We start from the raw sequence: 15,889 nt of genomic DNA on the forward strand, positions 1-15,889 counted from the left end.
AGGGTTAGCAACCTATTTAAGATGGTAGGGACACAAAAAATGAATAACTCTTGCAATATCATCACAACTAGCTACAAAAAAATATGCAGCTACACAAGCCAAAAATTATGATGCCCATGGATGGTGTTTTAGGGAAGTAGCAGATGATGGATTTTCCAATGTTAATTACTCAATATTAATATGTTGGCAATGGTATATATGTGTGTAATATGTTTGTAGATTTATTGGGCTCGATCAACAACAAGAAAGTCATCAAAGATTGGATGCAATTAATGTTTAATTGGGTTGAAACTTAAAGATATGTATTTCTTGAATTTGTGATAGCATAATAGGTTACCTCCATTAATATCTTGGTTGACGTAGTGGAACACTAGAGTATTGGTTTGGGAAAACATAGAAATAGGAATACTACACTCGACATACATTAAAATGAGGAGCAATGTATATCCAGTCTCCAGTTCATAATCAAACAAGTTTCTTGCTTGACTTTTAAAGGAAGCACTAGAAGTAAGTGTTGACAAGAATGTTAGTTTCTCTACATTGAGCATTTATGTGGCATTGAGTTTGGTTGTTGGTGGAGCGAAGAGAAAAACACTGGATTAGTTTTACACTTGTCTCAAGTTCAAAGATGTCCATCAACTGCATCAACTTTATTCTCATCTGGACAAAGTGGTTTTGGTAGATGGAAGTGCCAATGGAGGTCTCTCCTTGTCATTTGTGAATGGATTATGGTTGGATCAATTTGCAAACTTGAGGCCCAATTACAGAGATATAATGAAGAGTCAATATAGAGGTGAAATTAACTCGGTAGATTTTATAAATAAGACAAGTAAAGCTAGATTGGAGGTGAATGAATGGGCTGCAAATGAGACCAAGGGACAAATAAAAGAGTTCCTTCCACCTAATTCTATAGATAAAATTGCTAGGCTGATTTTGGTAAATTCCTTGTACTTCAAGGGCACATGGGAAGCACAATTTGACTCCTCTACAAGTAAAAAATGTACTTTTTATTTTCTAAATGGGAATAGTGTGCTAGTACCAATGATGAATATTGTAAATAATCAATTTATCAAAAGATTTGGTGACTAAAAAATTCTATGCTTCCCTTATTTGTACGAACATGATAGCAGTTCATTCTCCATGTATGTTATATTACCCAATGACATGAATGGTCTGCCTGAACTAGAGAGAAAGGTTGAGCTTAATTTTCTTGAGCACCATCTATCCCAAGGAAGTAAAAGTAGGCCTTTTTCAACCACCTTGCTTCAAGGTATCATCTAGTTTTAAGGTAGCTAAGATCTTGAAAATAATGGGACTCATCTTTCCCTTTACTAAAGATGCAAATTTTGATGAAATGGTGGATATGCATCTGCACATTTCAGATGTTTTTCATGCATCATTTGTGGAAATGATTAGGTGTATGATGCATTGTGACAAATTGTTTCAAGGTCTAAGTCTCTCTAAAGTGATGCTACTACATACATTGCAATATTCATTCAAATGGTAAGGGAAAATATTTCTCTATGACCCAATGGATAGACACTGGATAAAGATAGATAGATATTCTAGAATTCTCTACATCCTGGCATAGAATGTAGCTCCCAAAAAGAGCAAATGTTATCTAAGATTTTGTTTCTCTCCAATTCAACTATGTGAGAATTAAAAAAATGGTAATCTTTTAAAGGTTATCATTTATAAGTTATTTTGCATTGTATAATATTTAATTCTTTAAAAAGATTAAATATTATCATTTTTAAATGAAAAATAATTGATTATCAATATGACATTAATCTCTCACACAATAATTCTAAGGGAAATTTGATAAAAATGAAATAAGTTAATTCTTTAAGAATTAATGTTAATATAAAGTGCAAAGTAATTATTGCACTTAATATTTAAAAAATCAAAGCATGAAGGTGGAAATTTGGAAGTTGAGGAATAAAGTAAAAAGAGACAATTTAAAATAATTAATTCTTTAAAAGAATTAATTATTATTTTACTTTAAGGAAAACTTGTATAGGGAGAAAAGAAATGGGTTAAAATGGAAAAATAATGTAAAATAATTAATTGTTATATAGGATTAATTTTCATTCTAAGGGGAATATTGTTTTGGTAAGAAGTTGGGGCAGTTGCCAAACTTTTTAACAAGATCATTTAATAAGGGAAGACTGAATTGTAGAGGGTTCTTCTTTTATAATCTATAAGTTCTATAATTGCTTCAAGGAGAAGAGATTTCTATTTTGTAATAAGGGAAGAGAAAACTATTTTGTAGTCTGGTTGTAATGGAAGGATGGAATAATACAATTGTTATTCTATTATGTTTCTAAAATAAAGAGGATATGCATGTGTTTGATACTATGGGATGTACACTCATATTTTTGGTTTAAAAGATCTTATGGTCTTTATTTCTTGTTTTAGACACAATCATGTTTATTGCACCAGACTTGTGATGTATGTAGTCTTATGGTTGATATACTCACAATTTTTCATAATGATATCTGTAATCTATCTTAACTCTTCTATAATGTAATATGGGAAGTTGAATAAGAAATCATAGGGTTATTTATTTGTCTTCCTTCTTTATTCATAGATCTAGTAATCACATTCACCTCATGTTGATGGGTGGGTGTTAGAAATACTTTTGTGTCTTCAAGTTAAAGCCACAACCAAATATCACATTCATTGAATATCTTTTATGAGGGAGTTGTACCTCTTAATTCAGAGGATAGTTATCAATCAATGATAATTGATCCAACTGGTAGTACATTTTTTCCTTTTTATCGTGTGTATTGAGTCATGTTTTGTAATTCTTGTTGAAGGGAAATTTCTTTTACTAACAAATAGTATGAGTAAGGAATATTTTGTTCCTCTTTGTATGGAAAGTTTTCCTCATGATGTTTGGATGGCTCTTTGGGAAGCATATGGAGATACAAATATTCCTCCCTTTCTAGAAGACATTATATATTTGGTCACTTCAACCATGGTTCCTCCAACTCCAGATGAGATCACACCTCCTGATACTCTTGTTGATTCTACTGATTTATTTCTAGCCATAGATGCTTCAAATTCAATGCGAAAGGAAAAATTATGTCTTCCTACTTCAACCTGATGGGATGAATTCCTTCTAGATATGGAAAATCTATTCGTGGAGTCTCACATTGAAGATGTGGGAGATATCATCAATTTCATTCATCTTCTCATTGCTGAGGAGACTACATCATACCATGTGGAAACTAATAGTGACACCAGCGATAATGATTCAATAGATTTAGATGCATGGGGTTTTATCGATAGTTGTAGTGAGAGGTCACAACAATAGTATATTCCACATGCCTATATTTCCACAATGATAGGTCTAGCACAATAGGGTACATCTCATCTTCCAACTCCAACATTTGTGGATGACTTCTTGATAGACATTGTAGGTTTGTTCATGGAGTCAAACATAGCAGATTTACTCTGACCCTCATATCCATTCTATAAATGCTTGATCCTCAGAGGTTGATTTGATTGTAGATACTTATGAATATTAGTTGTAGAGGGTTTCTTTATCAATTGAGGAGACAGATAGTTCTTTGAAGTAACTTTTATATTCATCATTCATAGGGATAGTTGAGCAGGTTTCAAAGACTATCTTTCCACACATAGTGGGAGCATCTCATTTGTACCCTTGGCATTGTTTCTTCCATAGGGGAGGAACACTATTCTACACTCCTCGATCAGCTTCTACATTGAAGCATTTCTCATTGATCGACACACTACATTTGGCAGGGGGGGGGGGGACTACCTTGTCTCCATCTTCTTCTCTTATGGGGTATTTTCCTTCTCCTAATTCTCTTTTGTATATACTCGATGTATGTCATAATGAGGGGATCTTAATTAATCCATCCATCTATACATCATGTATTTTTCATCTCTCTTTTTGGGGGAGGGTTTTTCTCATGAGGTTTTCCCTTTTTCTCTACTTTATGAGAGATTGCATTTTCATTATGTACATGGGTACCTAACATGGCCTAGTAGTTGGGACCCATCATACATTTCATGCTAGATTTTGTGAGCTTATGTGCGTTCCCCTAAGTTTCACTTAAGGGGGGGTATTGTCATACATAAGTATTTACTATTTACACTTACTTAAGTTTACTTAGGTTAATGCATATTTTATTACTTATTTATTAGTCACCTAGGAGTTTGTGTACTCTTGTGATTTGTCATGTTGACAACATAGGAGTTAGCACTATAATTATGCACATGGTGTCTACAACATCTATACATGTGAGACAACTCATCATGCTTATCCACTCATTATGGAGGACATGTGCTTAGTTGTCATGCTTATCTCCTAGTTCTTTCTAGACACATTCTAGATGCATCTTAGAGGCCTTTATATATAGACGCTCCTGGTGTATATGTACATGCTTATGTGCTTGAGATAATCTACTATCATATTGATCATACTCTCTTGGTCTATTATTGTGCTTGTGCTTGAGTTCCTTGATCTTGGGTGAATATTTCCCTAAGGAAAATTCTTACAAGTTCAATCATTGTTACTCTCTAATAGTTGTAGTAGTGAAGAAATCTCTTTAAAAAGTTGACTTAATAGTTATTCTTGCAAATTCTCTAACAAGATGGCATTTTTAGGTTAAAGTTTCTTAAGACCTCTAATAAGTCCACTCCTAATAGGGTGATTTAATCCTTTTACTAGGGTCACACCTAACAATATTTTTTGTAACCTTTAATAGGGTTAGATCCTAATAGGACTAACTTTAAAACAGTGAAAAGTTGTAACTATTTGCATTGGTGGTTTTCCCAAATTGGGTTTCCATATTAAATCTTGGTGTCTCATGTGTTCATGTTAGTTGATTACTTCTTTATCTATGTGCAACTAAGTTTTTGATTAAGGAAAATAGGTTTTGATGGGTCCCTAAAACCTTACAATAGTAAAGGCAAAACATAGATAAAGCACTTAAAGTATCATCAACATAAAAGCCACTATCAGAAACAATAATCTCCCACAAAAAAACAAGAAGAAAACATAAATAAATAGGGAAGTAGAGAAAAAAGCTAGGATAGGCCCAAAAAGCTAGGAGAAAGGCTTAGGCAATTTCTCTAAGAATTTCTACAGCCTCAATCTCTAGCTTAGCCATTCTTTGAGCTACCTCTTTCAAGTTTGAAAGATCTTTCTTAGGTTCTTAGATGTCCTTTTTCTTTCTATTGGATTTGACTCTCTTTCTTGAACCATCCTCTAGAGTCTTATCCTTCTCGCTATTCGAAGATTGGTCATTCTCCCTACTAGCATTGTGTTCTTCAATTTTTTTTATGAGCATCTTTACATTGTCATTTGATTCTCTTAGAATGTTGTAGCTTTTCTCAAAAATTATTTGTAGAGTGCCTTCCATAGTCTAAAATCTACCCTTACTTACTAAAGGTTAATACACATTAATATCTCAAGATTTCTTTGTTAATTGAATTACAATGTATATCTAGTTCTGACTAGGATGTGCAAGGATTGGACTAAGAAGTTTATATTGACATCTAAGGGATTTGGAATTTTTTAGTGGTAACTACTTGACCCCTCCCCTCTTAGTCACTCCTCTTATATTTCCAACAATTGGTATCAGAGTTGTTGATGCTTATAGAAAACGTTTCAAGGACCTAAGATAAAGACCAAGATTTCTTACAGAAGAGAGATTCCTAAGTTGAGTAGAGAATACTTTAAAGAAGCACACAAACTCATGAAGCTCCATTTGGGAACCATTGGAAATACAAGCCTATGCTTCTTGGAAAACTAGTATGTGGCACCTCCTAATCCTTTTACTATGGATCAAATGGTAGATAAAAATAATCACAACACAATGATGATTGACACTACTTCTACTTTCAATTATTCTAAATTTGATGAAGTCAAAGATTTTTGTACTACTCATGAAATGCGGAAAAAGTTGGAAAAGTTCTATGAAGGAGATGATAATTTGAGGAGAGCCAAAGCAGAATTTCTAAGAGGCCAATTTTATCAAATGAAAATGAGAGAAGATGAAAGAAGTACTAAATATAGTGAAAGATTCAATGCAAGTATGAGTACAATCAGAGCTATAGGAGGAAAAATGGATGGTGTGATAGTATTCAACAAGGTATTAAGAAATATTTTTCTTATTTATACAATTAGAGTTTTAGTTATTCAAGAGATGAGATGTGATCTAAAAAATGATATAAATTTGGATGTGCTAGTGGGAAGGTTAACAACATTTGAGTTGGATAATTTTGACAAATATCTTCTTGGATCTCACAACATAGAATCAAAATCAAAAGAAAAACTAATTCTTGGTAAAAAGGGAGGAAACTAAAAAGGCAAACAATCTAACAGTGAAGAAGAAGAAGAATCTAATGATGATCTTCAAAGTATTGAAGCTCTACTTGCAAGAAGGTTACCTAAAGGAAAAGGTAAATACTAGTAGAGTAAATGATTAATTAATTATTATTTATTCTATTTACTTAAGCTTACTTAGGTAAATGCATTTATTTAACAATTATAGTCTAGGAGTTAGTTATTAGTTGTTGACAATATGGGAGTTTGTTCTCTCCTAAGTCATACTTATCCTCTCACCTTGTTCAAGGACTTTCCACCTAATGTGGATGTATGCTTAGTTGTCATACTTATCTCCTAGCATCTTCTAGCTTCTTCTAGAAGATTCCATGAGCTCTTTATATTCAAGCTCCCTCATTGTATTTTACATAACACTTTCGGCATATTGTAAATATATATTTTCTTATTTGCAATATCTTGTTCTCTCTCATGTTCGTTTAGGGTTTTTCCCTAGCTCCATGCTCTTCCTTCCTTGGCTTCCCTTTGATAGGTTATTTTCATGTAGGTGATCTTGGGCATTTTCAAAGTTAGATTTCATCAACTCCTACATGGTATCAGAGCCTCCCTACTACTTCTTGGTTTAAGGATTTTCGAAGCCATGATTTTGAGTCACAAACCCTAGTTTTTTTCTGCATTTTTTCTTCAAATCAAGGGTAGAGAAATTTTTTAGAGCACATTGGGCCCAAACGGATGTTTCCATTGGATTAAAAAGGCATTTTTTAGCTAGGATCTATATAGAATTTGTTGATTTTGGAGACAAGGCTCCAAGAGACAAAAAAAAATTTAGCCCTATAGGCGGCCGTACGAACTATACAGATTTTTTGAGAGATTTTTTTTAAAAAAAATATAAAAGGCCACCACTGTGCCACCATGGCCTTGCTAGTGTGTAGCCTATGCCCCACCTCTGTCAGCTATGCCTCCCTTTGTCCTTCGCTACGTAGCTGCCACTAGCTGACCACCCATCGACCATCGCAGTTGGGTGGCACCCTCGACTCTCTCTACTCTATTGATGGGAAACACCTCTCCACTACTCATCTAGTCCATAGCTCAATGACAGCTCTACTTCATTAAGAACACTTAGAGATTTTCTATGTGACATGTGTACTATTTTTACTACATAGTCAGCTACCCTCTGACTGATGCATGGCTATTCCTCTATAGCCTAGCTCAAGCCAAGTCACTACCTAGATGGCAGCTTTTGTCCACTTGGTAGTTCTAGCATCTAACATGTGGCATGGGTGCCACATGGAAATTTTCCATGTGGCCCTGCCACATCCATCATACATGCCACATAGCATCCATGTGGCACTACCACGTGGCCTCTTTTTACCACAATGGGCCCTAAATTGTCAAATTTAATGTAGCTAGTTGTTGACATCAACATGACATCATCCCACATCACTCTCCTGACCTCTTAAGGTCATTTTGACCTCCCTTATTTTTTGACCACATCTTGAGCATATAGAGTTATTTTTCTAATTCAAAAGAAGCATCAAAAAGCTAGTTCCAAGATGGAGACATTGGTGTAGATATTTTTAGTTTTTGATGCAATCTTATACTATTTTTTTGTAGTTAAAGTTTTAAGTCCCTTTTGTGACTCCGACAAGCTTTTCTTTTGCGTCCCATGTCTTTTTTTTTGAAAATGTTATATTTTTGGAAAGTTGGTTCTGTCTAATTTTTAGAAATATTGTTATTTCCTTCAGATTCTGCCCCATGCTCTTATTATCATTATTTTGGCTTTTTCAGTCCATGGTGCATATCTTGGGTGTTACAGGTTTGAGGATCATTTTCTTGGTATGGGATATTTTGTTTTGAGTTGTACTATGTTTTGTTGTAGCTTGGTTTTGGTATTGATTATTATAGCTATCATTTTTGAAGCATTTTTATGTATATGTACTGAGATAAAGTGCCACTCTTGCATTTTGGGGGTCATGAACATTGTTTTGAGATAGTTGTACTTGCACTATTTTCATAAAGCACCATGGGAGGGATAGATGTTTGCCACTTCTATGCCTTCTTCCTTTTTTTCCTCATGTAGAGTTGGTGTGATCGCGTCTTTATAGGTGTTTGTACCTCTTCATCTTTCTCCTTGTTCTTGGTTCATTTGTAGGAGATTTTGGCACACCTTTTTAGTTTCCTGTCATCTCACCCCATCTCCATTAAGGGGGGGTTGTTCTATTGTTCTAATGCTTCTGTGGTTCAATGGTTCATTAGTTTGAGCTATGTATTCAGTGGTTGATCCTATATACAAGGCAATTGCAGTGGCTAGCTACCTATGCATTTTGGTGAGATGGATCATCTACCATATAGACATGCTCCGTTCGTGCCTTCTTCTGCCATGGTGGTTCTTCAAATCAGAAAATTCTTTTTGGTGATTGATTTGTGGCTTCTTCATGCTTCAGTGATGCTCTTCATGATCACTTTTTGTTCCTATTTTTGGAGACACTTCTCTAGTTGGAGGCTTCTTCAATCCTTCACTAGGTTATCTCTTTTTGGGGGAGCATTTTTCCCACGTGGTTTTCTCTCTTTCCCCATTTTCAAAGGTTGCATTTCTTTGCATTGTACATGGGTACCTAAAATGGCCTTGTTGCTAGGACCCATTTTGCATTCATCTTAGTTTTGTGAGCTTAAGGCATTTCCCTAAGTTGCACTTAAGGGGGGGTGTTAAAGTAAATAATTAATAATTAATAATTTATTCTATTTACTTAAGCTTACTTAGGTAAATGCATTTATTTAATAGTTGTAGTCTAGGAGTTAGTTATAAGTTGTTGACAATATGGGAGTTTGTTCTCTCATAAGTCATACTTATCCTCTCACCTTGTTCGAATACTTTTCACCTAATGTGGATGTATGCTTAGTTGTCACACTTATCTCCTAGCATCTCCTAGCTTCTTCTAGAAGATTCCTTGAGCTCTTTATATTTGAGCTCCCTCATTGTATTTTACATAACACTTTTAGCATATTGTAAATACATATTTTCTTATTTGCAATATCTTGTTCTCTCTCATGTTCATTTAGGGTTTTTCCCTCACTCCACGCTTTTCCTTCCTTGGCTTCCTGTTGATAGGTTATTTGCATGCAAGTAATCTTGGGCATCTTCAGAGTTGGATTTCATCAACTCCTAAAAATACAAAGTTCAAATTCCATTCATTTGTTTCTCTTGTGAAGAAATTTGTCACATTGCTATAGAAAATTTGAAATATTCAAAGGAAAGAAAGATTTCAAAAGCTACAAAGACTACAAAGGTAAATGTAAGAAATCTTTTTCTATTGCTAAAGATTTTGATAGTGATGATGAAGATGAAGTGGTATATATTTCTATTAAAGATGAGTCAGATGACAAGGATAATGAAAAGATGACACTTATTTCTCATGTTAGCAAAAATGACACGTGGATAATAGATAGGGGCTATTCTCATCACATGACTAGTGATAAAACTAAGTTTGAACACTTAGAGCACTATGATGGTGGAAGTGTTAAATTTGGAAATAATGAAGTATGTTATGTTAAGGGAAAATGATGCATTACATTGATTAATGAAATCAAATGTGAAAATGCTTACTGGGTTGAAGGACTAAGAAATAATCTTCTACATGTGACATAGTTGAACAACATTGGATACAAGGTAGAATTGAAGAATAGAAATGCTAGGCTTCTAGATGGTAAAGGAAACATTGTTTGAACAGAAAATTAGACTAAATGTAATCAATTCTATCTAGATCTCACTAAAAGTTCATGCTTTTTGGTACAAGTAGAGGAAAGTTGGCCATGGATTAGAAGAATGTGTCATGTAAACTTTGACAATCTGGTTACTATAAATAAGAACATAAGAGTAAGGGGTATTCAAGTATGAAGAAACCTTAAATAAATATATCCAAACTATTGAAGTTGATGAAAGATCAACATCACATCTCCCAAGAATCACCTACATGCAAACATCTATCATAGAGAGAGAGAGAGAGAGAGAGAGAGAGAGAGAGAGAGTAGAATTCCCAGATCTATAGATGAGACATTCTTGATGAAAAAAAGGAGAAATTTCTATAATTAGTAATGAATTGATCAATTACAAAGAGAGATCATCCTTATAAAGGATATCTAAACTCGAAAAATGTCTAACCTAGGTTGTGTCATAATAATTAATAAAAGAATTAATTATTAGATGCCTAAAGTTTAGCTTAAGTAGACTAGAGTTAATTAGGAAATATCTAATTACTCTAATACCCCTTAAGATAAACTTATAGAGTAGAAGAAAACCTAGAAACTACCACTAAATGTAGAAATGGGTTCTAAAAAATAAGGCCTAACGAGGTACCCAAGCACAACCAAATCTCTAAAAATAGGAGAAATAGAGAAAACCACATGGGAAAAACCCTACTCCAAAAAGAGATGGAAAACATGCTAAAAGAAACTAGTAAAGGACTAAAGAAGCCTCCAAACTAGGGAATGTCGCAAAAGATGATTATGAAGAACACTACTAAAGCATGTAGAAGCTGTAAAGCTCTATCAAAAGCAACTGCTAATCTAAACAACCTCTACTGAAATAGAATCTGACTAGATAGAGAAGATTGTAATCTGCATCAAATCAAAAAGCACACAAAGGAAAACAAATTAACTCAAAAATAAAGATGACATGAATCACTAAAGCCTAAAGAGTTGATCAATCAAACCAAGGAAGCATGAGAAACAACATAAGAAGCCCCCCTAATACATATAAGGGTGAGGTGATAGACAACTAGAAAATTGGGCAAAAAGAACTACATGTCAAGTAACCATGATCAAGATGCACAAAAGATTATGTATGTGTATACTGAGGTGATCAATTTTGGATACATCATGAGGCTAATGTCATGGAAGGGACATTCACTAGACAAACGAAGATGGAAAAAAAAGGCAAAACATCAACCCCCTTCTGGCTCGTTAATCATGAGTAGTGCATGTACAATAAGGAACAAGATATGGTGAATCCCAAGAATAAAATAGTCTATACAAGTGTCCTTAGATGACACTGCTCAAATCAAAAGGAAAAAAAAAGGAAAAACTACTGAAACAAAAATACAAATGTAATATTGCACTTTATCTTAATGTGTTTTCAAGAATGCATACAAATAATGTTTAAAAAGACCAGAAGGGACATAAGACTAATACAATAGATAGTATAAGTTATGAAAAATCATCTGAAGAAATAGAATCAATCCTTAGACTTGAACCAACCAAGATATACACCAAAATGCTAAAATGCAAAAGACTAAATAGAATGTTCCTAGGGAAGAATCTAGTAAAATAACCAACATCACTGAAAAGAGGTTGGAAAGACCTTTCAAATTATATAAATAATTCTTAAATCAGAGAATGGATGAACAAGATATGTCTCTTGGAGTGCGAAATTGCACACCTAACTTTGATAGTAGAAAAAGCATAAAAAATCATCAAAACTGAAAACTAATTATACTACTCTAATGGGCTTAGAACTAGCTTTTTGATGATATCTTGTTTGCAAAAACTGGGGTCTATATGCCTGAGATATGAGTAAAAACATGAAGGTAGGTCCAAACAAAGCATGAAGAGGTGATAGGAATACTAAAGCAATGTTTACATGGCATTGATGTTAGAAAGTGATGAGCCCAAATTTGATGGTCAAATGGCTTTTAAGGCAAAAAAATGCTCAAAAAATAACCCCTATTGAAAAAAATATCCAGCTACTAGAAACAAGTTAGAAAACCAAGGGTAGGTGCTGGATTTAAAAATGGTGGCAAAATTCCACATGTTAATAATCATGAGTTGGGGCTATAAAAGAGCTCAACATGGGTTAAAAATACTGCAAAAAATGCCATAATAAATAGCCAATCACCAAAAGTCAGCCTAAAATGGAGGAAAAAATATTTAAAATGCCTCTCATAAAGACAAAACTCATAGTGATGGCGTAAAGGCCCATACTAAGGTCACATCAAAAACAAAATCATCGACCATTATAAAGGACCCATCCATGAACAAAGTGCACCATTTGTGGAAGCTCAAGAAACACTCATAGTGATCACCAAAGAAGGGAATAATCACCGATGGATCCCAAAATGACCCACATAAAATGTTGAAATAGTTGGAAAAATCAAAATTTTCATGTTGAAATGTCAAATCCCAAAGTTGCCAAAAAATCTGGCCATTGATCTATGCATAAATAGCAGAGAGGATGGGACTGAAGTGCATGAAAGAAACCCCCTAAAATGTTGCATCTCTAATCACCATGCATATACCTAAACCACAAAAAATTAAATCGAAGTGCTTGTAAAGGAACAATCAAAGAATGATGGGCCCAATAAAAGCATGCAAGCCAAAAAAATAGATCGCTTCAACCATATGCATATTCAATCTCCAAAGGAAGTTTGTCAATGAATTCCTCAATCCACACTTTGCACCCACTATCCCCCAATCAATGGAAATAAAGCCACCCATGAAAATTAATGCACCTTCCAAGGCACAAAATGCATGTGGAGTGCAAGTTGTGGGTAAAATCACACCCTTCAACTGCATAAAAGAGAACTACATAGGACCATTGGCAAGGATGGATGGCAACCTTGGGAAATGTGTGTAAGAAAAAATGTGCATTAAATAGTGGGAAAAAATAAACCACCCCAAAAATTAAATTTTCGTAAGAAAATTCTCCTGCATGTGCTTTAAGCACTTATGCTAAAACAAAAGACCATGTCTTCAATTAAAGGCAAAGGATTCACTTAGGAGGAGGGGAAGGATGTATGGAGGGCATGAGACACTTGAAATGTGCAAGGAAGACCACCAAATTGTAGGGACTTCTAAATTCCCATATTCTTTGACTTCTAAAAGAAGCTCCCTCTATAACAACACGGTCTCCAAAAAACCCTCTACTCACACATTACCTAAAGTGTATTGAGGCCATTGAAGATATGGGTACTTGCATTGGCAAAAGAAACCCAAGATAAAGGTGTCTTTTAATGGTCGTGGATAGGTACAAAGGGCCCACAAGAAAATAAAAAGTGGTTCCCATCCATAAAACACCAAAGTCTAGAAATTGGCCTAAGGCACACACACACATGCATGAAAATATTTTGATCAAAGAAAAAAACATCAATTTTTGCATAAATTTTTTTCTACACAAAAAAGATCTGTACTAACAAAATTTGACATATATATTTTTTAAATTAGAAAATATTGCTGCCTCAACTTGTGTGCTAAGGTCAAGATGACCTAAGTGCAAATTTGTTTTGCCTCAAATGTCAACAGTGTTCAAACTAGACATATTTTATCTAGAAATGGGGAGTTTTGAGCACTCTGAGTTCAATGGTGATGTCAATTTTGATTAAAGTGCCTTGAAAATAGGGCCCCCTAGATCCAATACAAAACACTTCTAAATGCTAAAACTCTTTGAAAGAGAAAAATTAGATCTAAAAATTGATACCAAATATACCACAAATAGAATAGGGGCACAAATATTTGGAGCTCTGCTGACATGTTGAAGTTGATGAAAGATAAACCCCATAGCTCCCAAGAATCACTTATATGCAAACACATGTCATAGAAAGAGAGAAGAAAAAAGCTATGGAGACTGGAATTCCTACATTAATAGATGGGACATTCTCAATGAGAAAAAAAGAGAAATTTTATAATCAACATAGAATTGACCAATCAAAAAGAGAGATCATCCTTATAAAGGAGATTGAAACCCAAAAAAGTCTTACCTAAGTTGTATCAAAATAATTAATAAAAGAATTAATTAGTAGATGCCTAAAGTTTGGCTTAAGTAGACTAGAGTTAATTAGGAAATATCTAATTACTCTAAAAATAATAATGTGAGATCAGAAAGATGGATAAAACTAGCTTCAAAAGTAAGAATTACAATACTAAAGAATTCTTGGAACAAGTTCATACAAATCTTTGTGGACCAATAGAAAGCTATAGTGGAGATAAATATTTCATTTTGCTTGTTGATGACTATTGTAGGATGATGGCTATAATTTAATTAAAGGATAAATGTGAAGCTTTTCAAAAGTTCAAGTGGTACTTGGCTACAGTTGAAAAAGGAACATGAAAGAATTTAAAATGTCTAAGGTGAGATAGAGGTGAAGAATTCATCTCTAATGAATTGCATAAATTCTGTAATGAAAGAGGAATCGATAGACAAGTATTTGCACCTCATACACTTCAACAGAATGGCATAGCAAAAAGAAGGAATGGAGCCATCATGGATTGTGTAAGAAGATTGATTATGGAGGAAAATGTTGCATTAAAATACTAGAATGAAGTAATCAGCACAATAGTTCATACCTTGAATTGAGTTCAACTGAAGAAAGGTATAAATCATACACCTTATGTGTTATGGTATGGCTATAAACCTAATGTCTATTATTTCAAAGTATTTGGAAGTAAACATTATATCTTGAAAGAGACAAGGAAACAAAAATTTGATGCAAAATGTGATGAAGTCATATTCTTAGGCTATTCCAACAAGAGAAAAGCATGCAAATTTTTAAATCTTTCTACTCACATGGTTATAGAAAGTGTACATGTAAAAATTAATGAGATTCTAGAAAAGAGTGAAGAACAAAGTAGCAAGGAACTTGAAGACTACAGAAATTTTGTTTACTTTTAGCTTGATACTTTACCAAATGTATGTAAGGAAATATAATTTGTCAATAAAAAACTACTCTACCTCAATAGATTGTGTTACTCAAATCACCTAAGTTTATAGTGCAACCCAAGTTGTAGCCAATGCAACTCGAGTTGGAGATAGTTTGAACTGAGTCCTAGAAAGAGGAACCCAAGTCATAGTTAGAGTAAAAAGAGTCATAGAGAATGGAACTTGAGTAGAGTTTAAAGTTTCACAAAACCTTTGAGCATGGTGAACCAAGTTAAACAAGTCCAGATCTAGAAGAAAAGAACCTGTACTTTCTAAATATGTCAAATAGCATCATGCACTTGAAAAAAGAATTGGAGATTAGATAAGAGGCACAATGACAAGGAACAAACTAAAAGGTACATTTTTTCTTATTGAATTTGAACTTAGAACTGTTAAAGATGCATTGAACAATAAAATTTGAATAGAGGTAATGAATGAAGAGATTGAGAAAATTGAAGGGAACAATACCTAGCCTCTTGTTCCTAGAACCAAGGACAAAATTGTAATTGGTACAAAGTGGGTATTCAGAAAGAAATGAATGAAAATGGTGAAGCATCAAGTAATAAGGCAGCCTAGTGTGTAAAGGATATGCTCAAGAAGAAGTTATAGACTATGAAGAAACATTTTCTCCTATTTCTAGCTTTGAATGGGTCAGAACAATTCTTGCATATTTTGCATTCAAAAGATTCAAAGTGTATCAAATGGATGGAAAATCAGATTTCTTGAAAAGAATCCTAGAGGAAGAAGTTTACATTGATCAATCTGAAGGTTTCATTGATCCAAATAAAAGATACATGGTCTAGAAGTTACACAAGGCTTTGTATGGTCTAAAACATACTCCTAGAGCATGATATGAGAGGCTACATGGATACTTAGTAAAGATT

The 15,889-nt window shown here is 33.9% G+C and overlaps 2 pseudogenes; both read left to right on the plus strand.

Moving 5' to 3' along the window:
* Positions 1 to 15,889, plus strand: part of LOC149540652 ((R)-mandelonitrile lyase-like) — a 223,609-nt pseudogene that overhangs the window by 18,453 nt on the left and 189,267 nt on the right.
* The window catches only part of LOC149540653 (serpin-Z7-like), a 118,459-nt pseudogene continuing 103,009 nt past the window's right edge, over positions 440 to 15,889 (plus strand).

The sequence above is a fragment of the Cupressus sempervirens genome, chromosome 9, assembly GCF_028749045.1.
Source record: "Cupressus sempervirens isolate cs-2001-9-10 chromosome 9, ASM2874904v1, whole genome shotgun sequence".
In the NCBI taxonomy this organism is placed as follows: domain Eukaryota; kingdom Viridiplantae; phylum Streptophyta; class Pinopsida; order Cupressales; family Cupressaceae; genus Cupressus; species Cupressus sempervirens.